We start from the raw sequence: 25,416 nt of genomic DNA on the forward strand, positions 1-25,416 counted from the left end.
TTTCCTCACATTAAGCAGAATGTCTGGCAAAACTTATTTATTCACATTACTAAGCACGGGAAGCAGAAGGAATTAACGTCCATAGACTGACGATGTGAATCATGATCACAGCGTTTGCCACTACGGTGGCGCCGGCTCGAGTCACGCGAATGGGAGACAGGTTGTGAATTAGACTTTCTCTTATTACACACAGCTTGCACATTTTCTTATTATAAAAATAGCACTGTGCTTGACGGGATGGGCAACTTTCCCATGGGTGGGCATGAAAGCAGTTCGGACATGATTTCAGTTTCTTAGTGAGAGCCTGGCTTGAAACATTTTTACTTGCACGTGAGCGGCGCGACGTGGCTTCTTGTCCTGGGGTAGGGCGGGAGGGCACGTGTTCATATCTAACGTATCTTGTCTGTCTAGAAATTCCATTACTTCCTGCAAAGACAGGTTTTTAAATCGTAGGGCCGGCCGGTGTGGCCGTGTGGTTCTAGGCGCGCCAGTCTGGAACCGCGTGACCGCTACGGTCGCAGGTTCGAATCCTGCCTCGGGCATGGATGTGTGTGATGTCCTTAGGTTAGTTAGGTTTAAGTAGTACTAAGTTCTAGGGGACTGATGACCACAGATGTTAAGTCCCATAGTGCTCAGAGCCATTTGCACCATTTTTTAAATCGTAGGATTTGCTCGCTGATGCGGTGGTCCGCCACATTCTGTGCAATAGCGTTGTCACACGCCCGGGAGTACGATTTGGGATGGGGGACCCTTAAACTGTCGTTTCGTGACCATGCGCCCTGTCTACACCACGTACCTGGTAATCCCGCGGCGGTCCTACTGTTCTGCTCCACACTGCTGTTGGCTTGCCTGAAATTAACTATCGAAATATGCAAGCGGGTTTAGGGGAGTCACTCAACGTTAAAACACAACACTGTCCTACGTCTGGTATGAAAATCTGAGACGATATGGAAACCACGGGTTACACTGTTTACACTCTAATTCGTAAATTTTAATCCCAATTAACAATCTTGATGATTAACAATCCAAAGTATAATTCAGACGAGCGTGCGCGTAATCGACACGACGCGGGTGATTGTTGATGATGCGGAAGCCGAATGATCGAATGAAAGATCTTACGCTCATCACACATATAGATATCTGGTAATAGTCCACCTTGTTACTAGTAATGATGTAACACTGTTCGTAAAGCTAATTTTTCAGTTCTCAGTTCTCACTTGTACGAGCGTGCGCGTAACCGTCGCGGAGCGGCTGATTGTTGATAATGCGGAAAGGTGATGATCGAACGCAAGTCCTCACACTCGCTACAAGACACTGGCACTTGACTGCACTCTTTTATAGCAACTAACTTTTACTGATTCACATTGGTTCATTCTGGGAGACCGAACACGGCGCGGATGATCGACGCTGTGTGACATGCAACAAGAGGATACATAAATACGTTATCGACGGGACTGCTCATTTTTTCAATACTTCTTGACACACTTTCCTCTGAATCACTTCAATATTTCATCACTTTACAGTAACAGCACTTGTAGCAACACTTCAACCTGAATACTAAAAAAGCCTCTCACATGCAGAGCTACACAACATAACAGTACCGTGTTCCGCGCTCGACTCACTACAGACGCGGTTGCCCGCAAAGATACTCCACAACTAAGCCAGCGATATGACAATAAGCTTACAGTATCTCTAATAAACATATCCGCATATGAGCGTCCAGATGAGCAATTAAAGTCACAATCACATGTTAGTCCCGGAAGGTCCGCTAACCATGGTTTATTTGGCTGAGTAGGACCACACCGGAGACGAAAGAATTTGTAGCGTGCTGCTACCACATTTACACTGTCACGGAAGTGGGAGATCAATGCTTCAATCTCCTCATCGTAAATTTTAGTTCCTGTCCCGGTGGTGGGAAACAATTTTACGAGCACACGGTATAACACAACACCCACGTTGGCAATGAAAAAGGCAAGCCGCGCTTTCCCTGGTATGTTCCATGCTGTGAAGTGTGCCTCGAGCTGGGCGATGTATTCTGGTCAGCGTTCAAAGTCAGGACTGAGGGCACTAAATGGCGGCGCCGGAGGCGTCTTCGTCGGCGGTACAGGCGGAAGCGTCGGATGCGCCACAGTTGCTGCCGTTTGGATTTTATGAAGCTCTCCATGCTACTCTATCCTATGCAAGCTTCTTCACATCCCAGTACCTACTGCAACCTACATCCTTCTGAATCTGTTACATTATCTCTTGGTCTCCCTCTAAGATTTATACCCTCCGCACTGCCCTCCAATACTAAATTGGTGATCCCTTGGTGCCTCAGAATATCTCCTACCTACCGATCCCTTCTTCTAGTCAACTTGTGCCACAAATCTTTCTTCTCCCCAGTTCTATTCAATACCTTCTCATTAGTTATGTGATCTGCCTATCTAATCTTCAGCATTCTTCTGTAGCACCACATTTCGAAAGCTTCTATTCTCTTCTTGTCTAAACTACTTGTCGTCTATGTTTTACTTCCATACATGACTACACTCCATACTATTACTTTCAGAAAAGACTTCTTGACACTTAAATCTTTACTCGATCTTAACTAATTTCTCTTCTTGATAAACGCTTTCTTTTCCATTGCCAGTCAACATTTTGTATCGTCTCTACTTCGACAATCATCACTTATTTTGCTCCCCAAATAACAAACCTCATCTACTACTTGAAGTATCTCATTTCCTAATCAAATTCTCCCAGCATCACTGATTAATTCGACTGCATTCCATTATCCTCGTTTTGCGTTTGTTCGTGTTCACCTGTCAAGGCACTGTCCGTTCCATTCAATTGCTCTACCAGGCCCTTTGCTGTCCATGACAGAATTCCCGTGTCGTCGTCTAACCTCAAACGTTTTGACTCTTTTCCATGGATTTTAAATCCTACTCCCATTTTTTTCTTTTGTTACCTTTACTGCTTGCTCAATATACAGATTGAATAACGTCGGGGATAGGCTACAACCCTGTCTCACTCCCCTCCCAACATCTGCTTCCATTTCATGCCCCACGACTCTTATAACTGCCATCTGGTTTCTGTACAAATTGTAAATAGCCTTTCGCTCCCTGCATTTTACCCTGCCACCTTCAGAATTTGAAAGAGAGTATTCCAGTCAACATTGTCAAAAGCTTTCTCTAAGTCTACAAATGCTAGAAACGTAGGTTTGCCTTTCCTTAATCTTTCTTCTAAGATAAGTCGTAATGTCAGTATTCCCTCACGTGTTCCAGTATTTCTGCGGAATCCAAACTGATCTTCCCCGACGTTGGCTTCGACCAGTTTTACCATTAATCTGTAAAGAATTCGTTTTAGTATTTTGCAGCCGTGGCTTGTTATTTTTCACATCTGATTTCTTTGGGATTGGAATTACTTTATTCTTTTTGAAAACGTAGTGGAAAAAAATTTTATGCTCTGATCGTTGCCGTCTCTCGTCGCCAATTCTCGTCGCCATTTCCTTTGTATCCCGCCTTGCAGGCGGCGCGTAGGTCTGCTCCTGAAATCTGTAACATAGGCCGAACGTAGGAAGCTAGTAGGAGCTGGTGAGGTAAAGCTTTCGGTACTGCAAATAAGGTAAAAGTGATTTTATTATAGTCCAATCCGAATTATACACTTGAATACATAACTTGGTACAGGTGAGCACGTAGGTGCGAAGCTGTGGTCCAGATAGAAGGTCTCAATAATAAGTTAAGCTAAAGCGATGGTTCTCGGCCAACTGCTGTTGATGCACTGGAGAGGAAGTAGAGAGGCGCTCGTTGACCTCCACAGCGTCGGCCAGAGGGCGCTGTGGTCGGCGTGGATCGTCCGCCCTCGTAGTGCCAACCTACTAGCTTGCACCTACGCTGTGGCATGGTAGCAATCGTTACCACATTTGCCATGACCGATCATCGCCACAAGCATACCGTCAATCATTATTTTATCACCTACTCCAATATTAATGGGCTTACACACTCAATTTGTTTAATCCTCCTTCTTAGTGCATTTCTTAATGCACTAACACCCATCATCTCCTTACAATTACTAATGTATTTGCCCATTGCTCCCATATCAACATCTGTTTGCATTTCTGCTGATACTAAAGCATCTTCCTCAGTCATGTGAGTAATCATGAGTTATACCAGCACTGCTTACAATATCTTCTCGCTCAGCCATTTCATTTCTCCTAACCGCTTCCGCACTGTAAAAATTGTACTGTTTTTATTAGACTGCTTTTCTACGTTTAGCCTAGTAACTTCGTCTACTCCCTCTGCTGTATTAATTACACCCCATACATTTCTTCTTCCCCATAACCGCATCCATGCAACAAACATCCATCTCTTTCATCTACCTACTGTCATGATTTGTTATCCTATAACGAACGTGTCACACCCTTTTTATAACACAGTTGTCAGCCCCTCTGCAGGTCTTAGGTGTGGACCCAGTTAGTTTCCTGACTGTCTTCCCTAAAGGTTAGTACTTGGTGGACACTTATACCTTGCACAATGCTTTCGTAACTCTTCATGTCTGAAGCTAAATTTCCTCCCTCAAGAATTTCTTCCCTGCCTCTCATTTCTCCAGTCTATAACCTACTCGTTGTTGCCACTTCTCTGCACTCTCCAAATACGATCGTTGCCCACTGAAACAATAGTTGTTAATGTAATTTCACATTTGATGGTTGCTACCGTACTCTTTTTGCGAGACATGCAAAACATGCATATACCATCCTGTAACACAGAAGCCTGTTCAGGTTCAATGAAACAGAAAGTCTCTTCCTTCGAAAGGGAGTATAGTGCGAAGTACGTACTGCAAGGTATGTTCAAAGTTGAGGGGTGTTTGCGAAACCGGTGCCAAAAATTCTGACGGTCGAACAAAAAGACGCTAGTGAAAATTTTTGTACTGACAGTCCATTAAATTTCGGTCCTCAGAGTAAGTCGCTCATTTCTTGGTAAGAGTGATAAAATGTGACGAAGCTTGGTTTTTCACTTATCATCTACTAATTAAGTCCAAATGCAGGATCAGCACGGAATTATGTATCTCTAATCAGTTCTTGAAGGTCAGACTATTGTTCAGCATTACTATCTTGAGGTTTTTGCTCAACTTAGTGAGGAAAAAAGAGAAGAGCGATCGGAATTGTGGAAGTAAAATACAGGAATTCTTCATGAAGACAACACACCCTCTCATCCCTTGTTATCTGTTAAGAAGTTTACAGCGTAGCTTAACATCCCATTATGAGACCACCAACCATTTTCTCCTGGTCTTCCATCATGTGACTATCAACTTTTCTCCTGGGTCAGGATTTCAGTCCTCTGAAGCAGTGGAAGAAAAAGCGGCACTCGCCGTCAAGGAGCTCACAGAGGAACACCTCCAGCACTGTTCCCAGAGATGGAAAATTAGAATGGAGCATTATAGGGATACTAGGGAGAGGGGGATGAGTATTTCTAAAAGTGTATGTTTCTGAATCTAAATGGTTCATACTAACAGTCCCACTATATTATAGTGACTCCTCGTAGACACGGGGCCCTGCATTGACTGGTAAATGTGTGCTGTTGTGTAAATATTTTCGGTTCAAGAAGCAGTCGAGACACATGCAGCGTCGGGTAGACTGTCGCTTGATGCAACGTCGAAATGTGCACCCACAATCAACAATGCCACTGCTAATGCTCCTGCCCTGTCTAAAGTACTGAGTGTCCACAGTAACTTTCTTTCCCGAAGGCCTGTAAACATTAAATGGGGCACCCAAGCCCGAAACAGATATTTTAATCGTTAGCCACTACTATCTAATCCCAGATGAACGAACTCAGTTGCAAGAGTGTTGGCTACAAGTGATTTAACAATAACAAATGATGAGCAGTTAATCGCTAGTCTACCTTAATTTGTTGTTACCCAATCGCCAGAAGGCAAGTATATTATTTTCCATCTCAATAAGAGGGGTTCACTTTGAAACACCTACTTTTAACCTTTTTTGGTCTGTATTGATATTTCTATGTCAATTTATAGTATTGCTCTTGTAGAATGTATGTGTCATGGAAGTAGTTTGGCTATGTATGCGTATTTCAGTTATGTGAACTTTTGAACAAAATTGTTTAAATTATGCTTGTGAATTTAAATAACTACTGAAGTGATTGTTATATAATATACTGTAAATGGCTTAATCCATAGTTAGGGAACGTAATGCTGAATGTAAAAGCTGTGGGGAAGCCCCGCAACTACGGAAGTACCCTGGCGGAGTGGGAAAAGTGCGGATGGCGCTTAAGTGGCAACTCGTCCTTTGTGGTGGGTAAGGAGTCCGGGCTGAGCACTGCTGTGGTTAACACCTCGCTAGTAGCAGAGGATCGTTGTGGCTCATATCCCTGGGGTTTTAGGCCAGAAGACCTTAAGGGTATTATTTATGGGCCTCAGATGCTGCATTTTGTGAAACCATTATCATGGCCTGGTTTTTGGCCTTTGAAAACATAATTCCGACACCAAGAAAATGTGCAACATGGCGAGGCCAACAGTACTGCTATGATTGCACCGCCGCCAGGCTAATGGCCAACGCAAATTGCGCCACCAGTGCCACCAGCCTTCCACTAAATTCCTTATATTTTACGCTATGTAAATGGACCAGGTATTTGTGAAGTTTCTTTAGATTTAATAATAATCGTTTTGTTGCTACAAACTCTATGTTACACCCGTGGTTACTCAAAATAACAAACCTAGAGAGGAATCCTTTCCTAGTCAGTTTAACTCCGAGTGTCCTAATTTACTATGAGAAAGTGATTGAAGTCTAATTTATTGTGGTATTGTCTTTTGCACAGCCAATTATAATTTTGAGTAGGTTAAAAGACTGCTTATTAAAGCACATTCGTTTTTTAAAGAGCTATAATTTGATGTGCTTTACTTAATTGATACTTAATTATAAGAATATTTACCATTTATCATACATGGTGGTGTAGTTTTATTAATCAGCAGGGTTCTTCAAACCATGAAAGTTTAAGGGTTCTTATGTACTAGGCTGATGAGTTAAGGAAGCAATGCAAAGGCTCGTTCAGAGCCAGTGAACTTAGAATTGCATTCTGTTTAGTTGCTTCAAACCTAGTTTAAGAAAGAACTGTTTACTGTGCTATCTATTCTAATGCAAGATGATTAATGCACAGGCATAGAGACCCTTTACTAAATATTGAAGTTGTAGATTATGGTCATTAGACGACTCCATGATTTACATTCCGAATCATTTCTAACTTTTTCCTGTCCAGTATTGCTACTAGCTTCATGTGTGTTGGTAACTGCTTTTATAAACTGTTACATCCAGTTCATTTAATATACGTGTTGTTGAAAGTTATATGTTACTGTTTAGTATCTCATTGGCCATTCGTTTGATAGTAGAACATTTATGTGCAAGGCTAGGTAGCTGTGTTATAGTAGGAACAGATATAAGGAAAGAGTTTAGTGTGTGTGTCAAGGGAGGTTAGGTTAGCCTTAGCACTGCGTTCTGATTTATCATTTTGCTTCGCACAAGAATGCCTAATTAGGTTGGCAAAAAGGTTTAATATGTAACGTGACAACTTGGTTTTGTGCTGGGAGAATGTCTGTTCCTGATATACAGTTTACTGTTGGTTACACTTTGCTGGAGTGTTTCGGAAACGAATCGCAGTTTGGTTGTTCTGTTTCCAATAGGTTATCTCACGGTAACAACTACATAAAAATTCCTGGCAGAAGTATCACGATAGCATCGATTTCAATTAAGTTGGTCTGTAGAAGCGTTAAAAGTTATGCAATGTTCCTGTTTTTCATGCAGCTTATTAGACTTAATTCAGAATACTTTCACTAGAATTTACAAATATTTTCAACAATTTAGGATGTATTCATGTTTATGACAAGCATTAACAAAGAAATTTATATATGAAATATTCTTAAATGCTTCCTGAGGTCCAGGCTCCACTTAACCCCATTATACATATGTGCAGAGAACAATTTTTTTCAGAACATATAAGGCATTTTAGCTGATCAAGTAAACCTATTCATCTCTGCACATTATGTACATAAACCACTAAAATATTATTACACCTTATATTTCGTTTTTAGAATAATTTACCTACTAAAAAATTTATTTCACCGTAATTTAGTCCAAACTGCAATAACGTTTAAGCCCACAAGATATTTAACAACAATGGTAAGATACATAAGGAAGTTCAGTGCTTTAAAAACTTTTTTGTAAGAGAATGTATGTAATTCTGAGTAATATAACGTGCAGCGAACTACTAGGAATGAAGATGAGTCAGATTAAGTTGTGCCTCTGATGTATAGTATTCTTTCTGCAGCATTCCTTGGACTTCACGCTTCCTCTTGGTATTATTCTAACATTGCTTGCTTATTAGGTGACTTGAATAGAGAATCATTTAACTTCCTGCATCTGTAAACTGACACACGCAAACATTTGGTTTTCCATATTTGCTAAACGCTGATGATATTCCATAAATCAAATAAAGGGTGCGTGTCAGCGTACCAATACTAACCCTAAAATTTAATATACAGGAGAAATTTTTTATTCTATTCTCAATGACGTATATATCGATTCCTGTGTAAAGAATCGGTGTAATAAATAACGCTATTGGGCAGTGATGACAGGAAACTAGCGACTTACAGTCATGATTGCAGCTATTCCCTGTTACATTGTCGTGGATTGGCGTGGGTTGGGTGAAGTGATGGAGAATGTAACCTTTAATCACGTGAGGTGCCAACAATGAAGTGTGAAGGGGACAGTGTTACGATAGGGAGATATTTATTGTGCTTACGGTGTGGTCTTTTTATTCCACTTACGAAACGCTAAATGTGAAAGACCATATACACATTTCACATCATTGTCTACTCAGTACAATTAACAAACAATGCATAAGAATGCACCCTGTCATTGAGTAGCATCTGCATGGTGATACTTTTTGGAACAATAACATTTGTGAAACGGACTGAAATCAATCAAATAAGTTTGAGAAGAATTATGTCGATTTCACTATAGAGCCCTGTATCGAAAACGAGTACTGTTTCCGATTTTTGCTCTTGAGGAAGAATGGTGTGCTACTCTTCCACTGACATTCAGACACGTCACTGAAGTTGACCCCAACTGAATTCAAGCTATCAAAAAATCAAAGGATGGACCACACCCCACAACAGTATCCGCTAGTAGGTGCCTGGATACTTTTGATCAGATAATGCATGTAGGAGAAGGCGGGGCAAGATGGGGAAGCTAACTTTAAACCGTTACAAAGGGACAAATTTAAATTCAAGTCGGTTTGATTATTATTTGTTTACTTAACCATTTAATTACAATAGCATGCAAAGAAACCTGCAAACTTGTTACATTTAGTTAGAAATATCTCGATTTGAAACATAAACTACCAATTTCACGTCTTGCCCCATATGCGGCGTAAGATGGGGAATTAGTATGTATTCATTTCTAAAGTTTAAATAAAGACTGGAAAAACGAAATCATGTGACGATATGGTTTCGATACATGATTCTGCGAATTGTAGAATCAGGTATTACGTGTTACTTAGGCCTCTTACTTTCATATAGTACACAAGTGTGGACAGCCTCGTCATCATTACTTTTTATCCCTGCACAAGTGTCGCGGGACCAGCGTCCGCAGCTAATACACCGTATCCAGCCTCCTTCAGAGAAGTCATAGCAGTATAAACATTCTTCACTCTCTTCCTCGTTTTCATTCGACCTCAGTTTATTATCCATTGAGCATGAAGGGGTGGTTAAGACGTCAGTAACGTTCGTCACTTTTTCGTTGTCATTATGTCCTTTTGGTGGTATCCCAGGTCTATTAAACGTCTTTGAGAAGAGTTCTCGTTACATGCAGCACGTTTGGAGTCTCCTTTTCGTTTAATTTATTCGGATAGTTCACTCCTATAAGGAGATTCGGTTAAAACAACGGGTTTTCCACGACTATTAGATGGTTTCCTTTCGGTTTTTTTATTCACCTTTGGAACAGCTAGCACCATTTCACGGCTGGTTACCTGAAAGATAGACGAAACAGAGGCTGGATGTCAGTTGTTGATTGTTCAGGTGTTTTACGTCTTGACAACATCTCTGGTATTTGGTCTTCCGTTTTTGCAACTTCAGATGTGTGAGGGTGATGAATGTCTGTAGTTGAGCAGGGAAGGTAATCACTTTCTTGAAACACACTTCTCTTTACAGGCCGAATGCCTGTTTTCCGAAATCCGTTCACTGCTGTTGACACTGTAGCTGAATGAATGAAGGCTTTGCCGAATAAACTTGCGATCTGATGCAGCGTAACAACTTTTCACGATGGGTGCCAAGAAACTATCTTCATCTTCGTAAAATTTACAGAGAGCTTTCATAAAGGCTACGTCCAATGGTGGAAGACGGTGTAATCAGTGTTGTGGCAAACTCAGCAAGACAAGCCCACTTTCACGGGCCACATCTATCAGTTCTAAATTCTTGGTGTGCGTTTTGTGGCCGTCCAATATGAGAAGTATTGGTCTTTCCTTTGACGCTCCAGTAAATGCAGTAAACTTCTTAAACCAAGTCAAAAATAGTTCTTTCGTCATCCAACCAGTTTCTTGGACTTTGCTCAGGCACCAGGGGCCAGGCCAGTCTCAAACGCTTGTTGCATTCTTTTTCGAGGATAAATTAACATAGGTGGTACGTAGCAACCCGACGCTGAAACACGGATTTCTGCAGTCACAGTCTTAACTAATTCTGCTGAAGTAACTGCTCACACCTGTCTGCGCCCTTTCAAAGCAACCACCTTTGTGTGACCTTTTGGAATGCCTGGTAAACCAATATCATCGCAACTGAAAATTCTGTCTCCCGTAAACTTGAATGTGTGTAATAGACTTTCTAACATATCTAAAAACCGATCTGCAGCAACTCGATTAAACCCCATTGCTCGTGCGACATCAATCACCTCTGGTTTTCTTATTGTTAAGGTAGGACTTTGTGCAAGAAACCCCTTTAACCAATCTCTTCCAGCAGATTTGGCTGCAGTATTAAATGGATGTTTGTTGTTCCAAAATACTGTCATTCCATCTGTGTTAAGTACTCTTTAAGTTCTGCCTCTTGTTCTGGGGTAAACACACTAGTGATTGGTCCAACTTTTTCACAACTTTATAACCCGGATTAGCACGTTTCTATGCCACATGTCGTTCAATCGTTGACTGTGGCACGTTGAACTGTCGAGCATCCCTGAAAGAAACCATATGACCTTCTATAACAGCATTTACAGCGCATTCCATTGATTCCAATGACCAATCTTGCCTAGACGTTTGTCGCCGATACTTGCGAACCATCTGAAGTAAAACACGTGGAACGTACTACTAAGTCATATAAATCCTGGTAATCTATATTATACAGGGTGTCCCAGCTATCTTGTCCGCCCAAAATATCTCTGGAATAATAACAGCTATTGGAAAACGACTTCCACTGGTATCAATGTAGGGATGGGGCCAATGAATGTACATATTTGGAAACATTCTAAAACGAAAGCATATGTGTTTTTAACACAAACTTATGTTTTTTTTAAATGGACCTCCTATATTTTTTCTGCAGTAATCCATAGCATGACAAAGCACATACACAATGGCGTTGATTGCATCGCAATATTCCCATTACATCCCGAGATATTAAGACGCGAAGTTGACGCTTGAAACACCCGACATGCGCTGCTAGCGCACGTCCTGAGGCTCAAGCGCGAACCCCATGCTGTCCGTAATCGCGATGTGATTGACATGCGTAATCTCACTTCCATACTTCCATACTTACAAAGAGGTCCTAAACGAATAATACGGTCTGCTGCCATCCTGCATTAACGTCGTACATTCCAGCAGGTATTTATCCCATAATCTAGGGGTGATGCGGTTCTGTAACATATCAGTGTACCGCAATGTTAGTCACAAAGTTAACTTCGCTTATCGTTAATCCGTTACTTTGTGACTAACGTTGCGGTACACAGATATGTTTCAGAATTAATTAGGAAACAATGGAATAACGAATACCATTCTATTTACAATTGTATTGAACGTATAATGTACGTGTTCTAAACTGGCAGCGAGGTAAACACATGAACGTAGTGGTTGGACAAATAGTAGGGGCAAGACGGGGAAGCTCCCCATCTCGCCCCACCCCGTCTTGCCCCCCTACCATGCTGTTAGGTAATGTTACGCCTACATGAACACTACTTAGTGAACATTGACTATTGACGTAGCAGTTTACTATTAATAATGCGTACTCTTCAGTGCTATACATATAGTCTGGACAAATGTTTACGAAACACATGTTTTAGGACCTCAAAAGGTGTAAAACATTGCAAATCAGAGTGATAATTGTACGTACCTTGCAAAGTTCACAGAAACCGCAACGAAACTGAGGTTCAGCAATGTCAACACATTGGGAACTGTGTATTGATGATGTTGACGTAGTTATCCACAGATGGCAGCACTCTAACTGTAGCTTATAGCCCTTCCCCGTCTTACCACACCTCCCCGTCTTGCTCCGCCTTCCCCTACTTACACAGTTACTCAGATGATGGTTCCCGAATATGCATACCATCCCACACTTTTTGCAAATCTGTCAGAGACCTCATACTAATATCTTGTGTTGGTGAGAATCTGTGTCATTGGGAGTGGCTTTCGTACAGTTATGTAGTTAGTGACCTTATAACACTCCTGTCTGCTACTACTGTACCAGAACCTCAATGCCAGGAACAGGTTGTGACATAAAACTATTTTGTAAAAGCAACTATGGCACAAAGCAACAGAGCAGTGTTACCCTCTGAGAGGAATTTTGTTATGTTGACCGTGTTGTTCCTAACGGAGGTGGCTTATCGGAAATGAAAGTCAGAATTACGTAAATATTGGAATAGTGACAAACAAAATTTTGCCTAGCTATACTGTTTATAGAATAAGGGAAACGATCGCCAGCCTAATTAGGCAAGAGAAAGATTAACGTTCTCGTTTATGAAAGTAGGTATAAGTAACTATAGTGGACAAACACAACCTAGACTTAGCCACACGCGAGTGCAATGAACTCTGACACACATATGTTTTAAGATTGAAGCTAACAGCTGGAGCAGCACAAACTATTTGCTAAATTATAAGAGATACCGAAACACCCTATTACTTTCAGGCTTACTTAAAGTGAATGGTCTTTATAACATTACTATTAACATGCACTTCTAATACACAAGATATACAAACACTTAGCAAACATGAATATATAATGTTTCACAATTGTTGCAGTTTCCCACTTTTACTACAGTGAAACACAATGTTGACAAAATTGCAAGAAACTGACTCACCTTTTAGAATTTACTACAGACAACCATGTGATCATTTACTTTATAAGCCTCAGTCTTAAGAACTTTTAATTTTGAAGTTGGCAACAGCACTTTAATAAGCAGTTTTAATAGGAAAATTATTTTGAGCAAATAACATTTACTTTAACTCACTCTATTGCCACACTAACTTTAACTTTCATTTTACAAAGTTCAAGAGGCATTAATTAGCAAAACTCTAGGCTTTAATTTCTTTTAGTAAGGACAGTCGGATATCACTTTAGTTCAAACGGAGAGGAACCTGAGAGGTGTTATGATGAGGAGAAAAATCAAGGTAAGTACACAAATTCAGATACAAATTACCTTATATTTCAGCACATTAGCACGTTCATTAAGCTGATCCTTTACTGTACATCATTATAGTATTACGTTGCAATGATTGTGCAATGTGGTGGCAACTGCATGTTGGTAGGTGGAATTGTAGGCAGAATCGCTGGACTCTGTCATTTCTTGGTGGCGATGATAGATACAAACTCCACAATAGTTCCAGCTATTTATCCATCCGAGGCCTTGGAAAGAAGCAGGAAAAGCCTCTCTCGGAATCAGCTCAATATGCGCCTTTTACATGGCAGTGCACGGACTCGTAGCTCGTCTCCGACTCGTAGCTCGTCTCCGACTGACTATCAGTTCCACCTTTTCCACCTAGGCCAAACACAATTTGCGCGCGCTACACAGTTCCGTTCCCGAGGGGAACCACTACACCTTTTACATACGAATAACTAAGAGCCCTAAGTGAGGATCAGCAATTTACATAACAGCAACCAAATACATTAAATAAAACAAAACATTTACACATATTGACATCTCTACAAAAAATTATTCACACAAAATTACAATCATATAGAATAAGTTTTGTTCCCTCCAAATGGGACAAAGAATATAAATTGCAGATACACTACTTTGCATAGAATCAAATCACGACATCAAAGGTTTGACAAAGAAAGGAGTATACAATTTTGTGTTATCTGTTCAATCAAACACATTTACAGATACTCAATGTTATAACATTAAATAAAACAAAAGCAAAATAAATCTGTACAGCAGAACAGGTATGGTGTTACAACCTGAGTGGACATACTGATGTAGACAACGATCATCATCACTTTCCTAATTTCATGAAATATGTTGATATCTAACCCATGAGCCGATTTCAGTTTTTCAACTATGACAGCGACTTTGACATACTTCTCTTCGAGCACCGTTCTCATAAAATTTTCGTTTCTTCACAGACTAGCTTGGCCACAGTGGAAGCATCTGAAATACCTGGCCACAGTTATATGATGACTATCATTACTGGTCTTTCAGAACCTCATCATTACCTGAGGTCAGCTTCACATAGTGAATGAGAAATCCTTTTAACGTATTTTGGGGCAGCCTTTTCGTATATAGATGATCGCCTTTTATTTAAATATCTTGTAGATCACAACCAGTACACATTTAAAACAGGCACTGATGTAATAATTTTGAAATTCAGCGACGACCATATAAAAGATTTACTATAGAAGAAATTTTCCACATACATAAGTCAATAGCAACAGGACATGAGTTATTAACAGTTACAACTCTACGTCTGTTTAATACATGCAACAGTGACACGAGAGAAAAGAAAGGACAAGAAAGAGAAAGCGTTGAAAGCTAAGGTGAGGTGACACATTAAGCATGAAAAAAATGAATGTCTACAGCGACAAAGGACGCAGCAGCAACATGTACACTGCGTTACGTGTACATACCAACTTGCGAATGTGATTCATCAAGAACATGTACCGTATTTCTCTGTGTTCTTTACAACAGATTAGCATGCAGATGAGGACAGATATTATGAAGAACACTGTAAGTAATTACAAAATTTGGATAACGCCACAGGTACTGAATGTAACTGAAGAGAAGAGAAAATGTCCAGACGCAGAAAATTAAGCAAGTGAAAGAAGTACAGGAATCTAAGATAGCATATAAAATGATATTCACATTGAACCTAAATGCCTCAACGGGAATAGCGAGCAGCCAAGTGCATGTTTGTAAAGTATGACGTGACTGCAAGGAAGGCAAACGCCATCTGTAGGAGAAATAAAGATACCATTGGAGAAAAGGGAAGCAATTGTATCATGTAAAGAGCTCAGATGGAATAACGCTACAAAAAAAAAAAAGCTGGGTGGTGTGGAAAATATACAACAGATATAGTAAAGAGAAAGAACATTGAAGCCAATATTACTGAATCAGAAGAGGAAGAGATGAAAGATGACAAAATACTGCTAGAAGAATTTGTAGAAGAATTTGCCTGAGCACTGAAACAAAGAAAAGGGAACAGGGGCCCGCTGCTAGACCACACTCCCTCACAGTTACTAATATCCTTCGGAGAGCCAGATGTGACAAAACAATTTGAGCTGGTTTGCAAGATAAGCGAGGCAGATGAAATGCCCCCAGAGATCCGTAAGAATGTAATTAATTAAATTCCAAAGCTGTCAAATGGTGCCAGCTGTGAATACTACCAAACCATGGTTGTAAAACACTGTCACAGTCTGTTTACATACGAACTATAAAATTCCAGAAGCCGACTTCGGGTATTTCAGTTCATGTTCCAGAGAACTTTGGGAACACAGGGTGCACTCTTCACCTCACTACTCATAACAGAACGTAAGTTAAGGAAAGCCAAACCATCCTTTGGTTTTGACACTAATGAGGGAACTACACTCCTGCAAGTTTATAAGGTAGAAGCGACTAAATACAGAGAATGAAATGTTATTTACAAGTTGTACAGTAACCAGACTCTGCTATGAGAGATGGGAATGTGAAAGGGTAACTAATTTCAGGAAGGAGTGAGGTAGGGTTGTAGTCACTCCACAAAATTATGAACTCTATACATTTATTAAGCAGTACGGAAAATGAGGGATTAATTAGGGAAAGAAATGAAAGTTCAGGAGATATAAATGGAAACTTTAAGATTTGCTGTTGACCTTATTCTTTCACAGACGACGTAGGTTATGGAAGAGCTGTTGAACGATATGGATAGTGCTTTGAAAAGAGATGAACAACAACAAAAGTGTAATAAATGTGATGCTGTGTTGATAAATTAAGTCAAGTGATGCGGAAGACAGTAGGTTAAGAAATTAGACGCTAAAAGTGCTATACGAGTTCTGTTATGTGGGCACCAAAATAACGGATGCTGGACGAAATGTAGAGGATCTAAAATGCAGACTTTCAGCAGCAGAAAATGGTTTATGAAGAAATGAGATTTGTTAAATTCGAAATTCAAGTGCTGAAAAGTCAGACCAGGAGAGCGCATAAGACTTTGAAATTTGATGCTGTAGAAGACACGTAGAGTTTCCGAAGAAATGAAATTGGTAGTACCTAAAATAAACTGAAGTGTGGGAAAGTAGGACCATGAGTAAGTTGAAGTTTTTCAAATGTGGTACTACAGAAGAATACTGAAGACTCGATGGGGACGTCGAGTAACTGACTAAGAGGAGCAGAATCGAGCTGGCGAAGGAATAAATTTATGTGGCAGCTTGACGAAAAAAAGGGATCAACCGTAGGACACATACTGAGGCATGAAGGAGTCATCAGGTTGGTAATTCTAAAGAAGTAAAAAGGGTGAAGTGTGGTAAAGGTTTTAGGGGTAGGACAGATGCTTGAGCACAGTAAGCAAGTTTAAATGGATGTAAGTCATAGTTACATAAAGACAAAGATGTTTTCGAACGGTACGGCAGACTGGTGAGATGCATCAGACCTGAACCGAGGCTAAAGACAAGTGGGGTGATTTGAGTTACAGTATTTCTGGCTTCAAACAAGTTTCTCTTTACTGATCCGTGTATGAATAACCACTGATGTCGGCGTAGATAACACGTTTTCGATTTTAAAAGAACATTTTTGCATGATAAATGGATTTGAAATCCCCAGCATCAGAAGTTAATAACTAGCCATAAAATTAATTTCAGTAATCGAGTATAATGCGCAATAACTACGAAATAAGTCCCGAAGTATTGTTAATTTTCGTTTCATTGTGATGTTCATGAGAGCGCATCTGACGTAATTCATACTTCATATCTGCTTAGAATAGACCTGTTTCGTCGCGAGTACACAAAAAAAGCGAATTTCCATTCAAATTGAAAGAAAAACTCTCTATTTTATTACGGCTGAACTGTCACATCTGTCATAAGCGCACACCTGTCCCACTAAAATAAATTTTAACGTGCCACTTCAGGGCAGAATTTGGAGGTACACTTTTTTTGGAGAGAAATAACTGATAGAAGGAAACAAAAGTATGTTGAGCGCAATGGCGGGGAAAAGTCTCGATTCTGCTGCCAGCATAACTACACTAACTGTCACCCTCCTTTATTCAGACGAGAGTGTTCGACCGATGAGACCGGAGCCCGGAATAAAGCGCGACCGGCGAACGTTGGATTTGTGCGATGCAGCAGAGGACAGTGGGAAGCGGGAGCCCAGGTGGTCGCGGTGCGACGCGCGGTTGCCTGCCCACCAGGCGCTGGCGCAATAAACTGACGGCGAGTGCCGGCGCCGTGCGCACGCAGCAGGTCGTATATCACAGGCCCTCATTCCGTCTGGCCCTGGCGTCTGCACTCTCAGCTGCTTCCTCCGCTTGCATTCTTCCCAGTCTACCTTCCAATGTACAGGCAGACAGTAATTACGCCTACAGGAGTAGTTCCTACTATCTGTGCAGAACCATTCCCAAACAGGAGTGAAGGTACTACAGGAATATTCGTTACCAAGTCCTTACTTACGACTAGATTCAGTGAACCTACCGGTTCTCTATGTAAGGTTAAAACTACACATTTAGTAAGAATGATGTATAGACCATAGTGTCAAACGAAGTATTATTGTCATACAACAGAAAACAATCAATCTGAGAAGATAAAAATTTTAAGCGTAGAATGTAAGAAGCTCCTATGCAATAATTTCACATGGTATGATAACAGCCATCAGGCCCTCTCAAATATGTAACCAGAGATCTACAGTAAGGAAACATTACTGTACTATCATCCGTGACAATGCATGCATGTGACTTGCATGCAGGTCTGAAGAAACAGACATTAGTTAGGTCCTGGAGTTATAGTAATTTTAAGACTAGGAGTGTCACTAGTATGTTAGTACTACTTACAAGGGAAGGACACGACTTCCGGATCACGGATTTACTTCCAACTTTGTACTTCCATTAAAATGATATAATGTTCCAATTATAAAGTGCAAGAAATCTGAGAAAATCGCAAGAGAAATTTCACGCGTATCTTATATACCTGATGTATCTGTGCGAAGGTGCTGGTAGAAAACGCCATTCTAGTCCCTTGGTTAGCGTCCGCGCTAGGCAAAAGGGTCGTGGACGAGGAGATGGTTCCAATCCTGCTAGCACTTATTCTATAACCGATATTTTTTATCACCAATGGGCACTCTATTTAATTTATATGACAGTTAAGAGGTAATATAATACAAAAAGACCACTTGCATTTTCATGATGCAGTAGAGGATTTTATGTTATTCGGCTATTTACAATTAGTAACTAAATTTTCAAAGACAGGGGGAGGCTTGGAAAGCGCGAGTCAAACCTCGACAAACAATGAGGTGAATGACGCTATTCACAGTCAGTAATAAAGTCACAGCCGGCTGCTGTGGTCGAGCGGTTCTAGGCGCTTCAGTCAGGAACCACGCAGCTGCTAAGGTCGCAAGTTCGAATCCTGCCTCGGGCATGGATGTGTGTGATGTCCTTAGGTTAGGTAGGTTTAAGTAGTTCTAAGCCTATGGGACTGATGACTTCAGATGTTAAGTCTCATTGTGCTTGGATCAAGATGAACCATTTAGTAAGTCATAATGTGCCCGACCACATGAGTAATGCACAATTACTTGTCGGATGTGGTCTCCACATCACACGTTGCAGGATGGTTTTGCCAAACAGACATGGAAATCATAAATTGGAACTTCATGCAAATACTTAAAGTGAATGCAAGTGCTTCTCTTTTTCGCTAAATTACCTCTGAAATGTCACATAAATTCAATAATATGACCGGTGATTGAAAAACAAGTAAGACATCTCTTTCGATTTTCGAAGAAAATCTTGCCCGAGTAGTGCACCTTACTAATGGCACGTTAGGTTATTTTAATGGCCTGCTAAATGTGTTCAAAGTTGGAAGTAAGTCTGTGATCCCAACGTCGTGACCTTCCCTTGTTAGTATTTGTTGTGGCGTATCAAGACAGCCACGCTACTAGGAAGTAGCCGAAATGCACGCGTTACACACGCCGGCTGGCGTGATGTCTGAAACAGGATACGTAATGAATGTTATAAAGAAATGTACGTAGCTTCTGTGTCTGGCGGTGACACCACATTCCTCCCCCGCAAATCGGCGAACGGTCGTGTGATAAGGCTTCCGCCCGCCGTGGGGAGGGCCCCATGTTGACGTATGCGATGAGGTGGGAAGCCTAACAACAGGCGAGGCTGTGCCACCCACACTCGGCCATTCGGTCCGAGGGGAGCTAGGAAACGCCTGAAAACCTAGTCCAGGGTGTACGTCGACATGCGGTGTATGCTTCTGTAAAGAGACAGGAGGGGCCGAAGGGTCGACCTCCATTGCGTCGGGGTATCCGACGCGCGATGATGCCATGTGGTCCGGAGCGGGCATGAGCTCCATGGCGGATGACAGCTGGTCATGGGAAGCGATCGGCGGCGCGGGACCCAGGGAGGCGCTTGGCGGCTGCAGCGAAGCGTCCACTGCGGGCGACGCCGGCGGGAGAACAGGCGGCGGCGGCGGCGGCGGCGGCGGCGGCAAAATAGAAGGCATCGTGGGTAACACCTGGGGATGAGGCGAGCCAGTAGATGGGTCCCCAGGGCGCTGACCGGACGGCACCGTCGCTGAAAGCAGACGGGGAGCGGCAGAACCCGTGCGACGACAGAGGCGCAGCTGATTGAGATGCCGACGCACCTCACCGGAGGCCCCCAAAACCAAATACATAGCGCGGCCGAGGCAGCGAAGAATGCGTCCTGCGAGCCAACGCCGTGAACCGCGATAGTTGCGATAGAATACAACGTCGCCTGGAGCAAAAGCAGGAGTCAGCCGCTGCACAGGAACCTGATGCGGCGGATGCAGCAAAGACATCAAGGTTCGATGAGGATGACCATGGAGCAACTCAGCCGGCGAGCGACCATCTCGTGGCTGAGAGCGATACGAGGACAAAAAGAGCAACAACGCGTCCTCCCGAGAATGCGACTCTTTCAACTTCAACATCTGTGATTTGAAAGTCCGGACCAAACGTTCAGTGGCACCGTTTGACTGAGGCGAAAACGGCGCGGACGTCAGATGTTGAATACCATTGGCCTTGCAGAATGACTGAAAGTCTGCGGACCTGAAATGTGGGCCATTGTCGGAAACAATAGCCTGTGGTAGACCTTCAATGCAAAAGATAGCGGACAACGCTTGGATTGTGGCAGATGACGTCGTGGAAGACATCTGGACAACAAAAGGAAAATTACTGAATGAATCGACCAGGACCAACCATCGAGCATTCCAGAAGGGACCAGCAAAATCGATATCTAAGCGTTGCCAAGGGGAAGTGGCTTTCGGCCAGGCAAAGAATTTCCGCAGCGGTGCGAATTGGTGTTCGGCACACGCCATGCAAGCAGAGCACATATTCGTAATCGTAGCATCGATTCCGAACCAAGGACAGTGCCGACGAGCAAGTTGTTTCGTTCGCACTATACCCCAATGTCCTTGGTGGAGAAGCTTTAAGACAGAGGACTGTAACGAACGTGGGACCACGACCCTAGACTGATCATTATCAGAACGCAACAACAAAACACCACGTCGTACAAAAAGTCTCTCCTTGTGGGCAAAAAATCGGCGAACCAACGGATCCTCGATCCGTGACTTCGACAAGGGCCATTGCGTAGCAACAAAACGCAAAACCGTAGCAAGGACAGTGTCAGCTGCTGTGGCTGCAGCTACTCGACGAAAATCAATCGGAAACGATTCGACCACGTCATCGGTTACCGCATGAATGAACATGGAGGCAAGTTCGGAAGAATGGAATGCTTTATCCTCAGCAACAGGCAAACGGGACAACGCATCGGCGTTTCCGTGCTTAGCAGTGGACCGATACAAGATATCGTAGCGGTACTGCGAGAGGAAAATAGACCAGCGAATGAATTTCTGCGCCGTATGTGGAGGTACAGGCATGTTCGGATGAAAAAGCGATGTCAAAGGTTTGTGGTCTGTGATGATGGTAAAATGACGACCATACAAGAAATCATGAAACTTTGTAACACCAAACACGAGAGCCAAAGCTTCTTTCTCTATCTGGGAATAATTTCTTTGCGCAGACGACAGCAATTTGGACGCAAAGGCAATAGGGCGATCATGCGAGCCATCTTTGTGCGCAAGCACAGCACCGATCCCGAAATCCGAGGCATCTACCATCAACAAAAGGGGTTTCTGGGGATCGAATGGCGTAAGGCAAGTATTTGAAAGCAACGCCGATTTCAACTGGCGAAAGGCGCGTTCGCATTCCATCGAACAGACGAACGGAACACCTTTACGGCGTAAGCGATGAAGCGGAGCTGAAATGGAAGAAGCGCGTGGCACAAATTTATGGTAATAGTTAATTTTTCCCAACACACTCTGTAGCTGCTTCAAATTCTGCGGCAAGGGCAAGTCCTGTATGGCACGGAGGTACTCTGGACTCGGATGTATGCCTTGGGCATTGATTACATGGCCCAGATATAGTAAGTCACGAGCAAAAAACACACATTTGTCCTTCCGCAGGCGAAGACCATTCTGTCGCAAGACCTGAAATAATGTTCGTAGATTGAGTAAATGGTCATCTGCTGTCTTTCCAGAGATCACAATATCGTCCAGATAGTTTGCTTCAGTAGGGACCGACGCACAAACAGTTTGTAAATATTGCTGAAACAATGCAGGGGCGGATACACACCCGAATGGCAGTCTTTTGAATCGATACAAACCAAGATGCGTGTTAACCACCAATACGCGCTGGGATTCTTCGTCCACCGGTATTTGCAAGTACGCATCTGCTAGGTCCAACTTTGAAAAATATTTTCCCGGGCACAGTTTGTCAAAAAGATCTTCAGGGCGGGGCAAAGGAAAAGTAGCAATCACAAGTTGTGGATTCACAGTTGCCTTCAAGTCCACACAAAGAGTCAATTTTCCAGAAGGTTTTTGCAAAATTACTAAGGGTGAAGCCCAGAGAGAAATCTGCACATGTTCAATTACACCTTGTGATTCCAAATCGTTTAATGTTCTGGCGACCTCATCACGCAATGCATGGGGAACATTGCGCGCTCTGAAAAATTTCGGTTGCGCGTTTACTTTCATTTCCAAATGTGCTTCATAGTTCTTAGCACAACCAAGGCCCGGTGTAAACATGTCTGCAAATTCTGCACATAGACCTGAAACACTGGCGGAAGGCACAGTCTGCTTCACTGATAGGACCTGATTTACGATAGCCAAGTTAAACATCTGAAATAAATCTAAACCAAACAAGTTCACTGCAGAAGAAGAACGAAGAACGTAAAATGACACAAGTTTTGTTTGTCCCTTATATGTTGCAAGAAGGCTGCACTGTCCTAACACAGGCATATGCTGTCTGGAATAACTAGTGAGCTGAACATTTGCGGCACGCAATGGAGGTGCGCCCAGTTGTTTGCACGTGGCGTGATTGAGCAATGAAACTGCAGCTCTGGTATCGAGCTGGAACAGTATCACTTGTCCGGCAAAGACCAAATCTACAAAAAGTTTATTGTCCTGCTGACGACAAGAGCGACTGTTTGGTGCAACTTGAACAGACACTGGTACAGAATCACTTGCGACGTGACGGGATTTCCGTCGACGTCGATGCACACGTTTTGTGGGACGAACACAGTCACTGTTAGAGAGAGGAACACTGGGCGGAGTGGCATTAACTACATGAATGTCCATGGGCGAAGGTTCCCGAGCCTGAGTGTCCTTGATTCGATTCCGGCGCGAAGCAAAGGGCCTGGAATGGTTGTGAGTGTCCGATCGGAGCTTTTTCTGGCAAACACTTTGAACATGTACTTTTTTATTACAGAAAAAGCAAACAGCGTGGCGTGAGGGGAAATTTTCACGCGAATGTCTAGTTGCACACCGCGGGCATGATTTCAGCACTGCATTTGCTTGCTTTCGCGGGACACGTGGCTGCGCGGACGTGCGCGAGGGCAGTTTACAGTTCCGTGCAGCTCGCCTGGCGGGCCGGTTAATGTGACACCTAGCTGGCGAAGTTTCAAATGATTCCTGAGCAAAGTCAAGTGTGTCTTGCCTATCCAATATGTCTATCACTTGTTGAAGGGAGGGATTGACTAGTTTCAAAATCTGTTCCCTTATGCGAACATCAGAAACGTTCTGTGCAATTGCATCACGCACCATAGTATCTGAATAAGGGAGTCCACATTCACACTCAAAAGCACAATCCATTTTAAGGCCTTCCAATGTTGCAACCCACTCCCGATTAGTTTGACCGGCCGTACGTTTTGTACGAAAGAACGTATATCTTTTTGCAATGACATTGACTGTGTCTTTGAAATATGCATCTAAAGCCGACAAAATTTCATCGTAGGACAGAGTCGCGACGTCGCGTCGGGGAAACAATTTCACTATCACACGGTACGTCTGCACCCCAACGGATGCTAACAAAAAAGGCTGCCGCTCGTTACCTTGAATTCTGTAGGCGGCGAGATGGAATCCAAATTGGCGTGACCACTCCGTCCAGCTTTCTACATCCAGGGCAAATGGCCGGAACGAGGGTGCAACAGCATGTTGTGGCTGCGGTAGCGATGAAGCGGCGGCGGCCGCATCGTGTTGCATTGCTCGTTGATCCTGAACGAGCTGTCCAAGGGCATCCAATAACGCCTGCGTCTGCTGATTCTGCAAGCGATAAAATTCGGACAGTACATCCGGAGATTGTGGCGAAGCCATTACACAAATAAATTAATACAAACTCAATTGGCTCGTCGCCAACTGTTGTGGCGTATCAAGACAGCCACGGCACTCGGAAGTAGCCGAAATGCACGCGTTACACATGCCAACTGGCGTGATGTCTGAAACAGGATACGTAATGAATGCTATAAAGAAAAGTACGTAGCTTCTTTAATACTTAACTTTAATCCATCATTTGTATACAGCATTCTTGATGGATAATGGCGCCTTGCTAGGTTGTAGCCATGGACTTAGCTGAAGGCTATTCTAACTATCTCTCGGCAAATGCGAGAAAGACTTCGTCAGTGTAGTCGCTAGCAACGTCGTCGTACAACTGGGGCGAGTGCTAGTACGTCTCACTAGACCTGCCGTGTGGTGGCGCTCGGTCTGCAATTACTGACAGTAGCGACATGAGGTCCGACATGTACTAATGGACCGTGGCCGATTTAAAGCTACCACCTAGCAAGTGTGGTGTCTGGCGGTGACAACACAGTATTAGCGTGACTATCGGCTGTAAAGCAATTTAGTAATAATATTAATATGGCCAGGAACATTAAAAATGTAGCTAACATATAACTATGTTTGTATTAAGCAATTTACTCGTATTTTTGGCAGATGAGACGACTTGCAGGAGCAGTACATACGTTGAGGATGTAAAGCTTAATAACTTCGTATTAAAATACATAGCGAGGCGTTAACATATTAACCTGTAAAGAGCTCTCGGCTTTGGTACAGCCATCTCGTGTCTGTTGTGTTTATTTATAGAGTTGACGCTGCAAATGTGGCCATATTTGTATCAATCCACGACCGACGCAGACACGGTGGACGAGAGGCAAGCAGCCTCTACATACTACCCTGCCCTTCTCACCAAAGTCTTACACTAACACGTCTTGGTAAATTCCAGTACCAGTTCAGTCTGAAATATTCCTTTTACATTAAGAAGATGTTATGATTATTTTTTGCTGTGAACAAAGAACTCCATTTCTTCTACTATGTCTTAGGGATAGCTTTTAGTTTGCTTGTGTGAAAGTTTTGAATTATCTTGTACTCACATATCGGCTAGTTTATGTTTAACTGTGATCAGATGATTACCGATGTCACCCTTGTTATGATCACAGGTGTGGTCTA

The sequence above is a fragment of the Schistocerca cancellata genome, chromosome 6 (genome assembly GCF_023864275.1).
Source record: "Schistocerca cancellata isolate TAMUIC-IGC-003103 chromosome 6, iqSchCanc2.1, whole genome shotgun sequence".
Classification (NCBI taxonomy): Eukaryota; Metazoa; Arthropoda; class Insecta; order Orthoptera; family Acrididae; genus Schistocerca; species Schistocerca cancellata.